The following is an 18,666-nucleotide window of genomic DNA, read 5'->3' as shown; positions in this document are numbered from 1 at the left end:
TAATAGTAATAATAGTGCTGATTGCAATTTTTTTTTCGAAAAGAAAGAAAGGAAAAAGTTGTCCAACAAGAACCCAATTTACAAGAACATCTCCAAATAGCGAAATAAAGCCTTGGCGCATATCATATGGGAAGGCAGTTTTATAATAATGAAAGGTTATTGGTTGAATGCTGTCATATTCGTTCGTCTTTAATTTGAATTACAGTCAAACTAAGTGAAGCGTACCCCTCAGGATTACATTAATGATTTGATTATTTGAATATTGAACTCGCTAATCTTTTCAGGAGCGCAATAACGAATTGAATATTTTAACATGGAACCCGCAAACCGTTTCAAGAATGCAATAATGGATTGATTGTTTGAAAATTGAACCCGATAGCGTATTCGTTTTGAAAAGGCGCGGATTATTGTTCAAATCAGAAGTCCATTTCTGATTGGATTATGCGAACACGTGATGACGAATCGAAACAATTTCAACATGGCGTCAGACATGGCGGGAAAGGTGAGTTCGAGTGTTGTGTAGAACTTCTTGTAAATGTTGTAAATGGAATGTTATCGAGAGCTTTTTTCGGCTATTTACATCGTGACGAACTTGTAGAAATTCTTGTGTGTATTCATGGTGGAAAAAAATAGTTTTCGGGCGAAGCCATTGCAAGTCTTTTTATTTCAGATACAATGAAAATATATGAAGTTCATATATTTTGAACTGCGGTATTAGATACGTATGATGCACGATCCTCGCAGTAGATAGCGCTATTTAAGCAAGAGCGAAAATCAGACTTGAAAAAAATCAGGCCTGTACGAGATTCGAACCACTGACCTCTGCGATATTTGTGCAGCGCTCTACCAATTGAGCTAACAAGCCAACTGGGAGCAGGCCGTTAAGTTGATTCGTAATAAACCCGTGAAAGTGATAAATCAGATACAATGAAAAATATATAAAGTTCATATATTTTGAACTGCGGTATTAGATACGTATGATGCACGATCCTCGCAGTAGATAGCGCTATTTAAGCAATAGCGAAAATCAGACCTGAAAAAAATCAGGCCTTTACGGGATTCGAACCACTGACCTCTGCGATACTAGTGCAGCGCTCTACCAATTGAGCTAACAAGCCAACTGGGAGCAGGCCGTTAAGTTGATTCGTAATAAACCCGTGAAAGAAATAAATCAGATACAGTGAAAAATATATGAAGTTCATATATTTTGAACTTGATATATTTTTCATTGTATCTGATTTATCACTTTCACGGGTTTATTATGAATCAACTTAACGGCCTGCTCCCAGTTGGCTTGTTACCTCAATTGGTAGAGCGCTGCACTAGTATCGCAGAGGTCAGTGGTTTGAATCCCGTACAGGCCTGATTTTTTTCAGGTCTGATTTTCGCTATTGCTTAAATAGCACTATCTACTGCGAGGATCGTGTATTATGCGTACTTTGTATTTCGTTAGTATTTGCGATCGACTGTTTTCGAAGTGTTTTTACAGTGCAGTTTGTTCATTTTCAGGATTCCTCGTCAAATAGAACAACCTTACTGGACTTCAGAAATGGACTTCTAATTTGAACAATGATCCGCGCCTTTTGACAACGAATGCGGCTATCGGGTTCAATATTCAAATAATCAATCCATTATTATATTTGTGAAACGGTTAGCGGGTTCAATAAGCAAATAATCAATTCCTTATTGCATTCTTGAAACGACTGGCGGGTTCAGTATCCAAATGATCAATTCATTAATGTAATCTTGAGGGGTACGCTTCACTTAGTTTGACTGTAAGAGCCTCAATGATAAGAACGCGATTTTAGTGATGGTGAAAATTACCTTAAAAACAGATGATATAAACTGCAATTAATGGTAAAAGGTATCAGCGATTTCATCTACGAGATGAACTAGTCATTTGTATCATAGAGTTCGGCAAAATCAATTGCAAATGCGTCCAATGGGAGACACGAAACGATGAATGGTACCTTGGAACATAAAATTCTGTAATATACTCTCAGAGCGCGAACAATTGTTATGCAGTAAATGAATACTACGAATTTCCTCGAGTATATTGAGTTTCTCAAGCGTTGGTATATTAATTTGAAAAAAAAGCCATTATAAAATATAAAGTTATAGAGCCATCAACATTACCTTGATTGACTATGTTAATTGACCTCGAAAAGGCAAACATACAAGGTAGGGCTTACAAATAAATTTTTCTTAAACATGTTTATTTTTGTTACCCATGCATGATATAGAAAGTTTCAATTTCACCGCTAAAGCTTATAGAGTTCAGTGGTATTATATAGATATATATAAAAAAAATTTCATTAACTCTTCCTTTTCTTTCATGTTTTATCTGCACCAATCAGCTAAAGGTAAGTACTTAAATCTAGATCTATTTTGTCTCATCTTGTAATATTACTAGGAGAGCGACATTAAAGTAAAGCCCTATGTAATGCAGTGATAGCGAGGTTGTATGGGAAAATAGAATCAAAATAACTGATCAAACATGTTTACTGATTTAGTTTTTTTCATTTACATTTACTAAGTCCTTCCGTCAAGAAAGCAGAAGTTCATGAGTATTCATGCTATCAATAATAGTATAATAACGAGTCCTCGTGATTCTTTATTTGGTCTCATCCCTCTGTAATTTCCAAACACACGCATTCTTTAAAACAAATACCTCGCTTTTCCCAAACGAAAAGGATATGTTAAACGCCCTCAAACAGACGAAAAATAGGAAATCAATTTGACAGTCTAAAAAGGGAGAAAAATTACATAGTTAAGTCAAAGGTCAGCTTTCACTTTTTCCTTTCTAGAAACGGCAGGCGCTAAATGTTAAAATGCGACACTTGGTAGCAAGAGTTATGGTAAATCATCTGGCAATCAACATAAAAGGTCTCAATGTTTCATAACAATGCTTGTCTATCTGTATATTGGTTGAAATTTGTTGAGAATTACGTCGCAAGCCCCATAAGCCTGAAGATGGAAAAAATAAAACAACAACAACTGTGCTACAATTTTCATCTATATTGGGTCGGATTCACCCTTACTGCGCAACAGTCTTGTTTTTTATCGCCAAATAGAGTGCCCAAGTGCCCGCGGAGGACGTAAGCCGTTTCCTAGAAATGTAAATCTAAAAATGGCGTCAAATTCTATTACAAAATTTTTGGTATTTCAAAAATTCGGTAAAAAATTACAGATAGAACGTTTGCTAGTATTATGAAAATGGGTGTCCTGGCACAGTTGCCATGTTTTCCCCTTCTTATCCCCAAACTACCAAAAAAATACCCGAACTCAGAATACCCGGCCACTTAATATGCGTCTCTAAATAGCTGCTCCCGCAGTCCCTTACGGTAGTCACCAAGTTAAATAGAACCCACACATTCAAATATATGTTCTTCGTTCTTCAGTCAACCGTAATTCAAATTTCAATTAAAAGTCATATCTTAATTCTTTGTTCTTCAAGCGTAATTCAGGTCGGAAAACCCTGCGGATTTCAACTTCGCTAGCGAGTGAACACACAGATTCAAACAATTATATGATCTTCGTCCTTAACTCGGGAGTGCGGGATTGCGGGAGCACTGGTTTAACTGCCCTATCTTTAATTATTCTTTCTCGTCGAGAGCGCGAGACTGTGGGAGCACTAGTTTAACTGACCTCTCTTAATTGTTCTTCGACTACGAGAGCACGGGACTGCGGAAGCACTAGTTTAACTGCCCTCTTTTTAAATTATTCTTCGACTTCGGGAGAACCGGACTGTGGTAGCACTACTTTAACTGCCCTCTCTTTGAATTATTTTTCGACTTCGGTTTTTTCTTGGATTTGTTAACGTTCAAAAGTGGTCGGGTTTTCTGAAGTTGCTCCCAAATATAGCTCCGTTGATCCCCAACTCGACGATCGACGCTGCGAGCGCGAAAAATTTAATTTTTTTGTTTAGCCTCAACTTAGTGCCTATTTTATATAATTGTTTGTGTTGAACAATGCAATGGTTTACTCTTGCTGATGTTTGATACGGTGGTATCGTGATCTTGGGAGTTGTCACGTTTACGGATACGAACTCTAATCTTTTTTACTTATGTAACTCTTCCGTTTTTAGCACAAAGACACTAAGAAACTTTCAATGACTTTCTATTTAATTTGTTAGCGCGCTTTGTTTGATTTCTGTTCCGTGACTAGCGAATATCCGCTCAAAGCTTAGCTACATAAAGCTCTGTTCATTTCTATTTCCCGTACGTCAAAGTGTAAGAACTAAATTCGCCTTCTATAAGCAAGTAGCTCAGTTGCGAGGAGTCACTGTAGCCAAAGCATTTCGGAGCCGAACGAAGTTTAGGAGTTCTCTACCCCGGAGTCAAGATCCGATGTAAGTTACGCTTGTAATATTCCTCATTTTTATCATTTCTAGTTTCGTAGTCTTTCGGTTTTCCTTATCTCGAACCTTCATGTATCCGTTCTATAGTTTTTACCGCCTGTGCTGTACAAAGACTGCCAGCTTAAGTGAATAAAGAGTTTGATGCTGCTGCTTGTCTAAAGTTCAACACTGGTTATACTGGCGAACTCCGGTGCACAACACCACGTGTCTGCGGCATCGGGAACGCGACAGGAGTTTTGTGGTTGACCTTGGGATTTGGGTATTTAAGGAAAAGTTTCAAATGTACCGGTAAATGACGTACAGAAAGCAGAAATGAGTATGGCGGAGACTTTGAATGAAAAAATTTTATCTAACATTATAGTTTACCACTAAAATTTCTCCGGTTCTTATGTGTTTAAATCGATCACGTGACGCGATAGCGTTCATCCGTGGAGAGACACTATCTGCCCATACTGCCCGCCTGCGGAAAATACCCGGATGGATAGTGCCCGTCCGCGGAAAATACCTGGATTAATAGTACTCATCCGTGAAAAGTTTTGAATAGTTTGACGTCCGCGAAGTTAGGCAGATCGGAAAAACAGTGACGTTTCAACTCTGACAGGTATAACGTATTATTTAGCCAATGTGCGGTTGCGAATTATTGACATTTGTGACGAGCTGTAGGTGCGGAAGAAAATTTAGTGGTGAACGATAAAAACAATAGAGTGTTTATGTCTCGGAAGTCTAGGTCTGATAGTTGCCCCTTGGAAATTTAATGTTCTTAAAACTAGCAGATTTTCCCTCGAAGCATCGCTTCTCGTGCATATATTTGTTTTAAGAACATCAAATTTCCGCGGAGCAACTATCAGGCGATAGTTCCTCGACAGAAACACTCTATTGTTTAAATAGCATAGCGATGAGGTATCTGAAAAATATAGATTTGAAAAAAAATTCAAAAATCTCATTTAATTGATTGATTTTAAAACAGGACAAAAGATTGGTTGAATTAAAAGTAAAACCAATTCCAATGCCAAGAGCACAAAAATCTTTTAAACAAATGGTTCAAGAAAATGACAAAAAGATTATGGTACCTCCTATTCCAAAACCTTAGAACTATTAAAAATGTTAGTTCCAACACCAAGAACTAATATTACAATAAAGGATATGGCACTAAGGGAATTTACTAAATCATTTAAAAGCAGTATTAGTAGTAATAATAATGCTCTGAAACAGTTGAAAGAAACAAGGAAAGCGATTTTTCATATGATAAGGAGTCAATTATTGGAAATGAAAGGTCTTAAGTTTGTTGAGACTTTAAAATTACAATTTGGAAAATGAAGGGTGGTGAAGATGAATTTCAAAGTGCATTTTTTAATTCATATTCAAAAGCTCTAATTAATGACAGAGGCTGATCTTGAGAGGGATCTTAAAAGTTCAAGCTCTGAACTTCTTAATGGAATTGGTAATTGGATTTCTAAAGAATCTGGATGGACCATAGATAGAGGTGATCAACATTTTATAAATATTGTCAAATAAAGGCTAATGAACGGGTCTTCATATATGCAAATTCCAAGTGAATCAGTACTTACAAAGAGTTTGATAAAATAATATGAAGAATGAAAATAATGAATGTTTTAGATGGTGCCATGTGAGGCATCTCAATCGGCAGCAGAGACTAATCCACAAAGAATCAGAAAGACAGACAAATAGTTTGTTGATAATTTGGATTACTCAGGTGTTGATTTTCAAGTTTCACTGAAAAATTACAATTATGAAAATAACCGAAATATTTGAGAATGAAATGAGCCTACTTATAATTGATAAGTTATGATAACAAGAGCCATTATGTATTGATAAAAGATTTCAACAAGATGATGAGGCACAAACCAAGCATACGTAATGCGGAAATACTTTTGCATGTATTATCCACAGTGTTTTAGTAGTGAATTAAGATATATTAAGTAAACATAATAAATTATGGAGATTGTATTGTAATAAAATAATGGTAAGCAAAATATAAAAATGCCAGAAAAGGGTGAAAAAGTTTTCTTTAAGTTTATACAGACGGATTCCACTTCCATTTTGCATTTATGCTGATTTTGAGGCCACACACAGAACCTTATCAGAAGCATACAGATTGTGGTTATGCTTATAAACTAGTTTGTTGTTATGATGACAAGCTTAGTAAACCAGTTCAGTATTTTAGAAGTGAGAATGCTGTGGAGAAATTTTTGAAACAAATTCTTGAAGAAACAAAATATTGCAAAGATATGATTTATAAGCCTTTCAATAAAGCTTTGAAATGACTGTGATGAAGAAATTCAAGAAAGCTAAAACTTACAATATTTGTACAAAATAAATACACACATCAATGCATCAGAGTGAGAGATCATGATCATATTACTGGAGAATTCAGTGGAAGAGCGCATCAGGATTGTAATTTGAAGCTCAAACTCTATATTTAAAAAAATGAGGATTCCTGTGATTTTCCATAATTTGAGAGGTTCAGATTCTCAACTCATTATGCAAAATATTGGTAAGTTGGTTGAAGAAAAAAACAAATTACATTGGACGTCATTCCAAAATTAATAATACGGAGAAATATAATGGCTTTCACATTGAGTAATAATTTGGTGTTTCTTGACAGTTTCCAGTTTATGAGCAGTTCTCTTGTAAAGCTTGTTGATAATTTAATTACAAAGATAGTTTCAAATACACAAGACAAAAGTTCAAGAAAGATGAAAAAAATTAATACAAACTTATGAAACAAAAAGGTGTTTATATTCTTATGACTACATGGACAGCTTTGAAAAATTTGAAGAAACACAGCTGCCACCAAAAGAAGAATTTTACTGACAGTAATTCTGATTGGTGAGCACATAACAGATGAAGAATATGAATATGCTCAAAATGTTTGAAAGACATTGAAATTGAAAAATACGGGCGAATATCACAATTTGTATCTGCAAAGTGATGCGTTGTCGTTGGCTGATGTGTTTGAAAATTTCAGAAAGACATGTTTGCAATATTATAAACTTCAATAATAGAATAATAGACAATACATAGATTTTATCAATAATTATTTCTTGCAAATCAACAATCTTTTCTTGGTGCTGATTTGGTGTGTACAGATATATTTTATCATTATAATAAACCAACACATATGCATCAGAACAATTGTTTTGCTGCAACCACTTTGATCACAAACAGGTACGGTATTCTGTACTCTTCACCTATGAAATCATTGAAGGCTCTTGGTTTTTGTTTGATTTCTTTTCATATTAGGTAAAGTCTGTTCACGAGCCTAGTGGCCCATTAGGCCGGTGCTTAACTCCGGTTTCTGTAGCATGAAGAGACTAGGAGTATTTCTACTCCCCCCTGGATGGGATGCCAGTCCATCGCAGGGTTACCCCCAGCATTAAATTGCCAGTACCCATTTATACACCTGGGTGAAGAGAGGCACTGTGAGAGTAAAGTGCCTTGCCTAAGAACACAACACAATGTCCCGGCCGGGACCACTTGATCTGGAGTTGAGTGCACCAAGCATGAGGCCACCGCGCCTCCATGATTTCTTTTCATAGTCAGACTAAAATAAGCACATTTTATATAGTTAATCGCTCAGTTAATATAAACTAATTAATCATATGGATAACAATAGACTGAAAAAGCACACTGAAAACAGGTGAGCAAAAACCACAAACATGAGAGAAGCAATCAAACAAACTGTCAGAAATTATAATGATCAAATAATTGAATCACAGTTTGCAAGTAGACAGTTTGTCAAATCTGTTATAGAAAGTCGAAAAGAGCTGAAAAAGTAAATTGCTGAAAAATCAGACAGATTGATTCATTTGGTGAATTAAAGGAAAATCAGTTGGCAGTAAGAAAAGTATCAATGATATTACAGAAATGAACCGAGACATTATTACTTTAAACAGAGAATTACCGTACCTAAAATATTGCCAGAAATCGAACCACCACCTTCTAACATTAATTTTTATAATGTTGATGAAGGGTTGTCTACACAAGACACCGAAGTGCTCGGTGACCCTTTGATTTTCCAAATCAGGAGAAATTCAAGAAGCTTTTCCACTAGCTTCCATCACAATTATTAAGTGCAACTCCAGAAGATGTTAAAAAGATTAAAGATGAATCTGGAATCTTTGCTCAACAAATTGGAAATTTGAAGAAAGAATTAGCAAAAAACAAAAAAGATTCTCCTCTTTTGGAGTTTTATGATTCAATTATTGAATCACATTAGAATTACAGAGATTCATTAGATATTCTAATTTATAAAAGGTAATGAGATGAAAGTTAATCAAGAAAGGAAAAGGAATGGGGAGTTACAAACAGTAGAAAAGAAATGCTTATAAAATAGATAATGGACAATAATATTATGGTAAATTGATGATAAATGTTCCAAGATTGATGAATGAGATGGTTATTGATGAGTACAAAAAGGTGGGCAGATTATTTATGAAGGTTCAAAGCCGATAAGAGTTTGATTGATTTGATTATGAAAAAAAGAAATTTGTGTAGTGCTAAAGCTATATTCAATAATCTCAATGTACTATTGCATGGAAATAACTATGACAAATCACAGAGGCAGTGGAAAACAATCTCTTGCTGATTCAAAAGTATCCTATACAACACCAAAAGATTTGATTCAAAAGATTGAAACTTCTCACAGGTACAAGACTTGCAGGACACAATAATATTCAACTCAGAAATGAAGCATAGCAAATGCTTGACCATCTCATCAAACTCAAAGTAATTGATAAAAATGAATACAATGAACAATATTCATTGATATAATATTCATTATTAAAATCTGGAACATTCGATAATGCAATTCAAGACTTTTTATTGGCTTGGCCATTCTGGTATATGAGCCAATAAATTATACCCTAATCTTATATCTGTACGTTGTAACATCCGGTCTCTTCTTTCATGTACAAAGTAAAGTCGAGAAGATTTGTCTAATATTTTGAGGTGGTTTTGTTTTTTAATAAAACAATAATTCCAGTCGCACTTGTTGGATATGAGATGATTATAGCCAACTCGGCGCTACGCGCCTTGTTGGCTAGTATCATCTCATATCCAATGCGCGCTCGTGGAGTAATTGTTAATTATATCAAAAAGTTTTTGAATTAATATGGGCATATTGTAAATGAAAAGAACATTTATGAGCTGTTCTTCAAATGGGTGGAATTGAAGGTTCTGTCACTCACGATTTTACATTCAAGCTTACATGTATTCCTGATTTTGTTTTGGATGAAAGAGCAAAATATAGCATTGCTGTTGATTCACACAGCATGAGCTACAGTTGGTACAATATTTCAACAATGTATAACAACAATAAATTAAAATACAGTGCTGATGATGGATCGACTTGGAATACAATCACTTTTCCAGAAGGAACTTTTGATTATCAAGATCTTGATCTGTGTTTTAATGCTATTTTGAAATCAAATTGACACAGTGAACCAGGGATTCATATCAAACTATATGCAGAAAGATTCGGAGTTTTGATTGCTCTTGAAGACAAATTTTGAGTAGATATCAGAGAAGGTGATTTCAATATTTTTGCTTACTTTTGACTAGAAAATACCCACAGTGACTTCTTATGGAGATAAATTGCCAAATATTACAAAGGAAATTGATGCTCTTTTACTGAAAGCAAATGTATTTTCTGAAAGCATTATCAATAGAATAAGTTCAAATGCACTTTTAAGAATTGACATCAGCAACCTTCCTCTCAGTTTTCTATTTTCAGTTGAATCAAGAATGAAAAAATCCCAACCAATTAGTTTGTATTTCACAGATGAACAAGACAGACCGATCGATTTGAATGGAACTTAATTACTGTATCTCTGACAAAGAGAAGATTGATTGTATATAATATATGTAGAGACATACCAAAAACAGACACAGTGGAACATACAACATTCATCAAACTGGTGAATGTTTAAGTGATTTATTTTCCAAAATAGCAATTAGTGCAGTAGCTAGAAAAACAGCACAGGTTATTTGAAAAAGGCTTCAACAAAGGTTGCAGAAAAGTGTGTTGGAAAACTTGGTGAAAAAATTGGACAAGTTGTTGGTGAAAAAATTTATGATAAGTTCAGTAAAAAAGGTACCGGGATAAAAAGACCTGTCATTCAAGGAAAAGGTTGGGAAATAGCAAAAATATTTGAAGTCAATGTCAACAACATCAATATTCCTAATGGTTATGACTGGTATAATGTGCATTTTGAAATTGATTTTTATGTCAGCAAAAGAGCAGATACTGCACAATTTTCTGCTTCAGACAATATTGCAATAATCAAAGAAGCACATAGTTTAATCAATCACCAGATATCAACAGGAGTTTGCATTTGAACAATCTAGTTGAATACAAAAATTCTTATGCAAAAGATGTTGGAACAACAATTCTTTGCTTCCAGACACAAATACAGGTACTGTACAGAAAGACAAATTTGATTTCAAGCAGGTACAACATAATTATGAGAAATGATGCTGATGAATCAATGCCTACTGTAATAATATGTAATACGAAATGTTATGTTCCAGCCAAATGCAGTATACCATTATAAAAGGATTTGTAAAAAGTCGAAAAATTATTCAATCATCAACAGCTGCAGCTCAAGTTAATGTAATTGTTTCACAGGGTTGGTTTCTTTGAATCATTTGCAGATCAAATTTGTTCAAATGGAAAAATCCAAATCACAGCAACATTTGAATATGATCATGTTATTTCCAGAGCTAATGGAGTTCATCCAGAAAGATTCATTATTACAAGATTCATTCCAAAATGATATTTAATTCAACTAGTGGACAAATGTTTTTGAAAAATTAGCTTACACCAAACTCTTGGAACTATTTGAAAGAAAGACTTGTGAAAAGTATTCCCAGCCAAAATCCAGATGGAAGTTTTGTAATAAGCTTGCACAGAAATACGAAAACCAAGACAAGCCATGTGTGTTCATTTGGGCTCTCAATACAACCAAATATATTAGAAACCATAAGAATTTAATCCATTTGTTTTTGATACTAATAAAGTTGGATCAAATGTGGCTGGTGAAAATGGACAAAAAATTGCAAATGCATATCAGTTTATAATCTTGAAGTGGAAGGTGGTGTTTTTTATCCACAACAGAGAATGAGACAAGAGAGAGAAGTGGAAAAAACATACAAAACATTGATGAGATCCAGCAAAAAGTTTAATGATTTTCTCACTGGTCCAACAATTAATGTTAAATCATTGAAGAGCTTTAATGCATTCTATAAATAATAATAATAATAATAATAACGAATTTTTATACAGGATTGAAAACCCATCAGTGTGTAACACTGTTGTCCTTGGGGTCCTGTCAAAATAATAAATAAATAAATAAAATAAAACTTAACAAGATATAATCATTGATGTTAAGGTTTAGAAAAGCATACAATAAAATAAAATGCTCTGAAAAAGGATACCTATAACCACGTTTAGATCGAAATTTTTAACTAAAATAATCTCGCAGTTTGTTCTTAAATTTCAGTCTCGAATCTAACGACCTTAGTTCAGCAGGCAGGTTGTTGAAAGTCTTTGCTCCTTGGTAATAGAAGCTCTTTTACCAAATTCTAAACGTACTTTGGGTAATTTCACTGATATACCGTTATTCCTAGTGGTATACTTAGATCTGCCTGACCAAGAAGTCAAATTGAAAAGTGGAAGCACAAAACTTGAACTACATTATAGGCTGACTGCTTTATAAGCAGCAAATAGCTACTTTTGTATGCTCTCATGCTCCAAAAAGAACTATCTCTGCATAATGTGTCTGGAAAAGCTGTTCTGAGAGTACTGTATAAATGAGAGCTTAAAAATGTTCATTAATTGAGTATCATCCATATAAACATGTCATTTACTTTTCATTAACCAAGTATCATTTATATGATGATCAGTTTTCAATGTTCTTATGTAGTCAATTAATTACATACAAGATATGACTCAATATCATCTGTATGGCATTAAATTAAGCAACAAACAATTTTAAACAGGGATTCTAGCATTATGCGCTGGTGCAGACCCGCATAATCGGCCACTCTCCACATAATTCCGCATAATCCCGCATAATTTGTCAAATAATTCAATATATATGTTACCTATCTTGGTGGCTGGCTTGAATATTGTATTTATTCTTTTTCTAAAGTCGTACAAAATACCAAAGTATCGTTTTAATTTAACAAAACATGGATACGAAACCATTTTGTTTTTATAAAAAGGACAAGGCGTTAATAAAAATGTTGAATGAGGGCCTGGAACCGACATGAAGGTCGGCCCAGGTTCCAGCGTTTGGTGGTTTCCAAGATGCCCGTGGAAGTTTACAAGAATTGCTTTCTGTTTTGGCCATATTATTGCTTTTATTGGAAGGTGTCATTTATCAATAATGCGTAATATACCATTTTTTTTATAAAAAGAAACAATAACTGAGTTTTCTAAGCGAAATTAGTTATATTTTAGGTTTTAAGACCGGCCGTTTGTAAATATCGCCCGGTGTGTAATATGAAAAAATCGAGAATCCCCAAACTTTGCCAGAATATACTAGGTCTGGATGAACTAATCTATGTACATATAATTTTTAACCATTTATCATATTCAATTTGTGCTGTAAGATTTTCTATGCATCCTTTTCCAGAAGAAATCTTTTAATTATCCAGTCTCAAGTTACTCTGATCTTTATCTCTAAAATAAATTTTCCTTCCCTTTGGAATCAAACCATTAAAACATTTGTAAACTAATCTATGAGCAGCAGCAACAGCATTATTATAGACAACTTTCATAAATGACTAGCGGATTAATATTCTTTTGTCTAAATTTAAATTAGCCCTAATGGCCTTGCTCTCCAGTAAAAAATTTAAAAGAATACATTAGCTCAAGCGAGGCCAGAAAGGCTAATTTAAATTTAAACAAAAGAATGTTAACTCGGCAGCCATTTATGAATGTGGTCTATTTTCTAGGACAATCTTTTGGGTAACACCACTGACCAACGAATACGTTTCCTTTTACCATGAGTGCATAATTCATGATTACAATTATAAATTTCACAAACACTTTTATCTGGAGAAGCAAAAGCATTCTTTAAAACCCGGTTCGTGACGATAATTTCTTCCATTCAATTTCGTAAAACCCGAATCTAAATCTTCTAAAATAATTCTGTTAACGTCAACAGGTAAATTTGGATATCATAGTTTTAGAATTGGTTCTAACCCTTAATGTATCAGTAACCAAAAATTTACAACCAGTAAAAATAACTTTTTTGCGTTCCATATTTATAATATATAACGCGATTTACCCTTTAAGTCTTTCTTTCCGTATTAACCACCAACGAGAGTAAACCACAGTATAATTCAACAGAAACAAGCTTGTGAAATACCCACTGTTGAGGACAAACAGAAAAATTAAAATTTTCGTGCCCGCAGCGTCGATCGCCGAGTTGGGGGTCAACAGAGGTATATTTTTATGGTACTTGCGGGTAAGGAGGGCAAACACATGGCAGCTGTGCCAGGACACCCACTTTTCATACTACTTTTGCCGCAGCGGGATGCCATTATAACGACTGCTGTCTGCATGTGTACTACTCTAAATAATAAGATTTAGGGTAAAAAAAAAAACATTTCATTTTTTCTTTGCTTTGCATCGAGGTAAGCGGCCCGTTTAAGCCTTTATAGCTGGCAAAGATACACTGAAAAGCCAAAAATTACAAACAGATCGATACCTGTATTCCTGTGCATGGCACTTCACACGTCGGAGTGGAGGCCCATAGCGAATTGTTTGCTGCGTCCTTTTCCTTTGCAAAGAACGCAAACAAAATCCTGAGCCTTGTGAGAAAGAAAACCAAGCTTCTACCTGCAATATCAACTTCTTTCCAGAGATTCAGCATTCGTTCAAAGCACAATTTCTCCAGAAAAACGGTAAAGCGTTTATGTTAGGTCCATATCATGTCCCAAAAACAAATTCACGTTAATGCAAAGTATTATAACATTCATGTATGTTGCACGATATGTCCTATGTAACCTTCTTCTATTATTTACCTTTATTCTACCGCATTAACCCCCATCTACCCTAATTTACCTATGTTCTACTGCGTTTACCCCCATATACCCTTGACTAACCATATTCTACCGCGTTTACCCTCGTCTTCCCCCATCTACCCTAGGTAACAAATCTTCTACCACGTTTATCCCAATCTACCATAGGTAACCCATGTTCTACTCCGTTTACCTTCATCTACCCTAGTTGGGGGTAAACGTGGTAGAACATGGGTTACCTAGGGTAGATGAGGCTGAACGTGGTAGAGCATGGTTAACCAAGGGTAGATGGGGTTAAACGTGGTAGAACATGGCTAACCTAGGGTAGATGGGGGTAAGCCTGGTACATGTGTTACCAAGGGAAGATGGGAATAAACGTGATAGAATATGGGTCACCTAGGATAGATGATGGTAAAGGTGGTAGAACATGGGTTACCTAGGGTAGATGAGGGTGAACGTGGTAGAACATGGGTTACGTAGGGTAGATGAAGGTGAACGTGGTAGAACATGGGTTACCTAGGGTAGATGGAGATAAAAGATAACAAAAGCGAGAAAAGCAACAAAACTGAGATGTACTCAAGTTCACACAGCAACCAGTTGGACCATCAGACATGGTTTGACGCTACTCTCGTTTAAAGATTTAATGAATATGACTGGGAAATTACAATTCATCGACCCAACATTTTGACGCTCTTGTATAGTGCCTTCATCAGGGGTGATCTAATCGCTGTAACAAGATGCCTTTTTATATGCTTTCTTCTTGAAGGCCTTTTTTTCTGACGAGGTGTAAATAGGCGTTAGGTAGTAAGCCACCATCATCACGATTTAAAGGAATGTAGGCGAAGTTGATCTGCCAAGCTTCCAAACAAAGGCGCCGGTGGTAGCGGCAATTAGTGGTGATGATTTTAGAATTATCCCACCCAATTGTACGATTAGTTAGGCATATGTGCTCCGACGAAGCCGAATTTTCTTTTCCGCAAAAGACCGCTATCGGAAGCTCTTTCAAACGTGTACCAAACTGGTCTGTTCGATACACCCGTGATCAGTCATTGCACGGAATAAAATAAATAACGTCAGTTCGTTGTTCTCTCGTGACAGAGTCCTTAGGTTTCGCAAAAATACGCCCCATGGTCTGAAAGGGTTTTTAAGAAACTTTAACGTTGTGGCTATTCAAAATTCTCTTGATTAGCTCCGTAACACTCTGAATGTAAGGAATAACAGTACAACCAGTTGCTGGTTCATTCTCATCAAGAGTGTTACAAGTTGTAACTGGTTTCTGGCAGTTACAGAGAAATTTTTTGGTATAGATATTTGGGAATTTTAGCACCGAAGGTTTTGTGGACGGTTACGGCGACCTAGACTGCGTGTGGACTGGGAATACCAGGCTCCGTGCGTGCGAGAGCGCGCGAAAATGAAAACAGTTTAGCAGTTACAACAGTTCGTGACTACGGCGTGAAACAAGCTGAAAACATAGCGATAAACTAGGCAAAAAAATGTCCCTACAGGAGGCCAAAAAGCAGTTACTCTATGCATTCGATGATGGTCTAATTTCAGACGAGAAGTATCTCCTCTTGTATGATTTCAATAGGTCAACTAAGTTAGATTTTCCTTACGAGCAGTACCCACTTTTTGATCTAGACGACATGCAAAACGACGAGTGCTTGGCGGAGTTTAGGTTCCATAAAAACGAACTTCCTTTTCTGGCAGAGGTTTTAGGGATCTGACCAGTTTATCTTGGAACAAAGAAGTGTTGTCGGAGGAATGGAGGCGCTTTGCATGCTGTTGAAGAGGCTGACATACCCGTGTCGATACAGCGGCATGATGCACAGGTTTGGACAACGACCTTTATCTGTGCCTAGCTACAAACGTTGTTGTGGATTTTGTTTACGCCGCCCATCATCCAAGAGTTACTGACTGGAAACAAATGTACAATAACGCATTCAGTCAAAGATTGCATGCGGCCAATGCTGCTATATAGTTGTTTTCGGTTTCATTTCAAATGGCAAGATTTTAAAATGAAATCCTTTCAGGAAGTAGCCAGTAAAAGAATCGAATACACAAAAGGAGGATATCCTTCTATAAATATAGTCATTTTCACGTTTCGCAACGCATCTCAGCATCCTTAAATACTTATTTGGGTTTCATTTTGTTGTTACTTAGAGATGAAAATCATCCGCAAGTTTTAGAAGAGATTATAAGCTTTTAAAATTTAACCCTTCCGACCTTTGTTGAATGAAATGATCATAAACTATAAAACTTCACGAGAAAAGAGCAAGATTTACGTATAAGCCCATTCATTAATTAAGCTTTCAGCCTTTTCTCAATGAAAACAATAGCGATAACAATAGAACGACCTAACCAAACTTACTTGGGACGCTATTCGAGGGTCATATCAATACCTGTGGGAAAACGAGTACGCCGCACAAATGTTGCAGCAATTCTTAAGCAAACTTGCCTAAACATATGATTTAAGGTTGGAAGTTGTTAGTTTTCTCGATGCAAAAGCAAAAAACGATTGAAATGCTTAAAAAAACACTCGCCAAAAACTCCCGTAATCTGTACTACGTCAAAGTACTCTGTTTCCCGTACTGGAGAAGCCCGCTACGGCGGGTGGACAACGAAGGCGATAATCGCGCGTGCGCAGAAGTGTTTAACTTCATTTCCGGTTCCCGTAGCCGTCCACAAAACCGTCGATGCTAAAAGTCCCTATTTGCCTTAAGGACGGCGGAAACAAAGGGAGGAAATACAAAATCTGACAATCTGACAGTTACAGTCTGCGAGTCGAAAGCATCAAATGCAAATAAGCATAAAAAAGTTCGCTCAGTATCATTGCAGTATCATACTCCAATGCCTCGTAACCGCACGCATTGTTATCAATGTTCAAAGGGTCTGGAAACAAGTAAAAAGCTGTCCCGGTTAGGCGAGTTATCCCCAGCAGAGCGTTTACAAGGCAGCAAGGGTTACCCTAGCGCTAGGGTTACCCTAGCGCTAGGGTTACCCTAGCGCTAGGGTAAACCTAGCGCTCAGCTAGGGTTACCCTAGTGCTAGGGTAACCCTAGCTGCCTTGTAAACACGTCGATGAAAAAAAGAAGAGATGTGGGAGCGTTAGGGTAACCCTCCTGCCAGGGTAACCCTAGCACTAGGGTTACCCTACCTGCTTGAAAACAGGGCCTAGGGTTACCCTAACGCCCCACATTTCTTCTTTTTTTTTCGCTCTGCTGGGGATAACTCCCCTACCCGGGACAGCTTTTTACTTGTTTCCAGACCTTTTGAACATTGATAACAATGCGTGCGGTTAACAAGCATAGGTAAGTTGTCCCGGTTGGTAGGGTAACCCTACCTGTGAAATTTTGCTTGTAAACCCGGGCTATCTTTGACCCGCCTGCTAGGGTAGCCCTAGCACAAGGGTTACCCTCCTCGCTTGTAAACAGGGCCTAAGTTTCATCGGATGAAATTAATTAATTAACTGTGACGTCTTATTGCTAATTGCCCATAAGTAGCTACAAGTCTAGACTTTCTCAAAGTCGTTCGCTTGGGTTATTGTTCTGGTGTGGGAGGACTCACACGAGCTCGCTCGGCTCGGCTCGCGCTGCGCGCTCATAAGCGCGACTCGTGAGCAAGTTTATTACAAGTCCAAAAAGGATGTGAATTTTTATCTGAACACGAAACTTCTCATTCGTACTTTTTGGATTTCATGTAAAATATTCCCTACAACTTTTCGATTTAAGAAATTTCAAACCACTTGCAAAAGAAAATTATAAATCGAATAACTGCGTGACATAAGTCACGCTGTGACAACCATGTCTAACTCAAATGAATAAATATATCTTATTAGACGTTGTGTTGTGTAGTATCGCTGAGTAATTTTACTCGTTATTTGTATTTTGACGAGCCCTACGGGCTCGTCAAAATACGGCACAGCTCATAAAAATACTCAGTGATACTAAACGACAAAACGTCTAATAAGTTATTTACTATCCAACACGCCAAAGTGTTATTTCAGTGCGGGCGAATTTCGCGGATATTTATTTACGGGGAGTGTGTGACAGAAGTATGCGAAGCGGAACGAAATTGGCGCGTTGTTCTGTTGCTGTTTCTATTTTCTTCATTAAATGAAGAACTTTTCTAGTCGTCAAGCTGTTTTTCTTCGTTCGATTCATCTAATGAACTTGGATCTATATTTACCAGCCATTCTGATTCTTCATCGTCGGAAACATGATTCAAATTGTCAGCCATTTGTTTTTTTTCGTAAC

The 18,666-nt window shown here is 36.3% G+C and overlaps 2 long non-coding RNA genes across 2 annotated transcripts in view; one reads left to right on the top strand and one right to left on the bottom strand.

The window, feature by feature from the left end:
* Window positions 1-18,666, bottom strand: part of LOC148731271 (uncharacterized) — a 61,748-nt gene that overhangs the window by 2,662 nt on the left and 40,420 nt on the right. The gene's annotated exons all lie outside the window — the stretch shown is intronic.
* LOC148731274 (uncharacterized) lies at window positions 4,030-4,520 on the top strand. The gene is made up of 2 exons (XR_016001386.1): window positions 4,030-4,351; window positions 4,448-4,520. It is a non-coding gene; the product is annotated as an uncharacterized LOC148731274 (long non-coding RNA).

Source organism: Stylophora pistillata, chromosome 5 (genome assembly GCF_964205215.1).
Source record: "Stylophora pistillata chromosome 5, jaStyPist1.2, whole genome shotgun sequence".
NCBI lineage: Eukaryota > Metazoa > Cnidaria > Anthozoa > Scleractinia > Pocilloporidae > Stylophora > Stylophora pistillata.
This window is presented reverse-complemented; position numbering and strand designations above follow the sequence as displayed.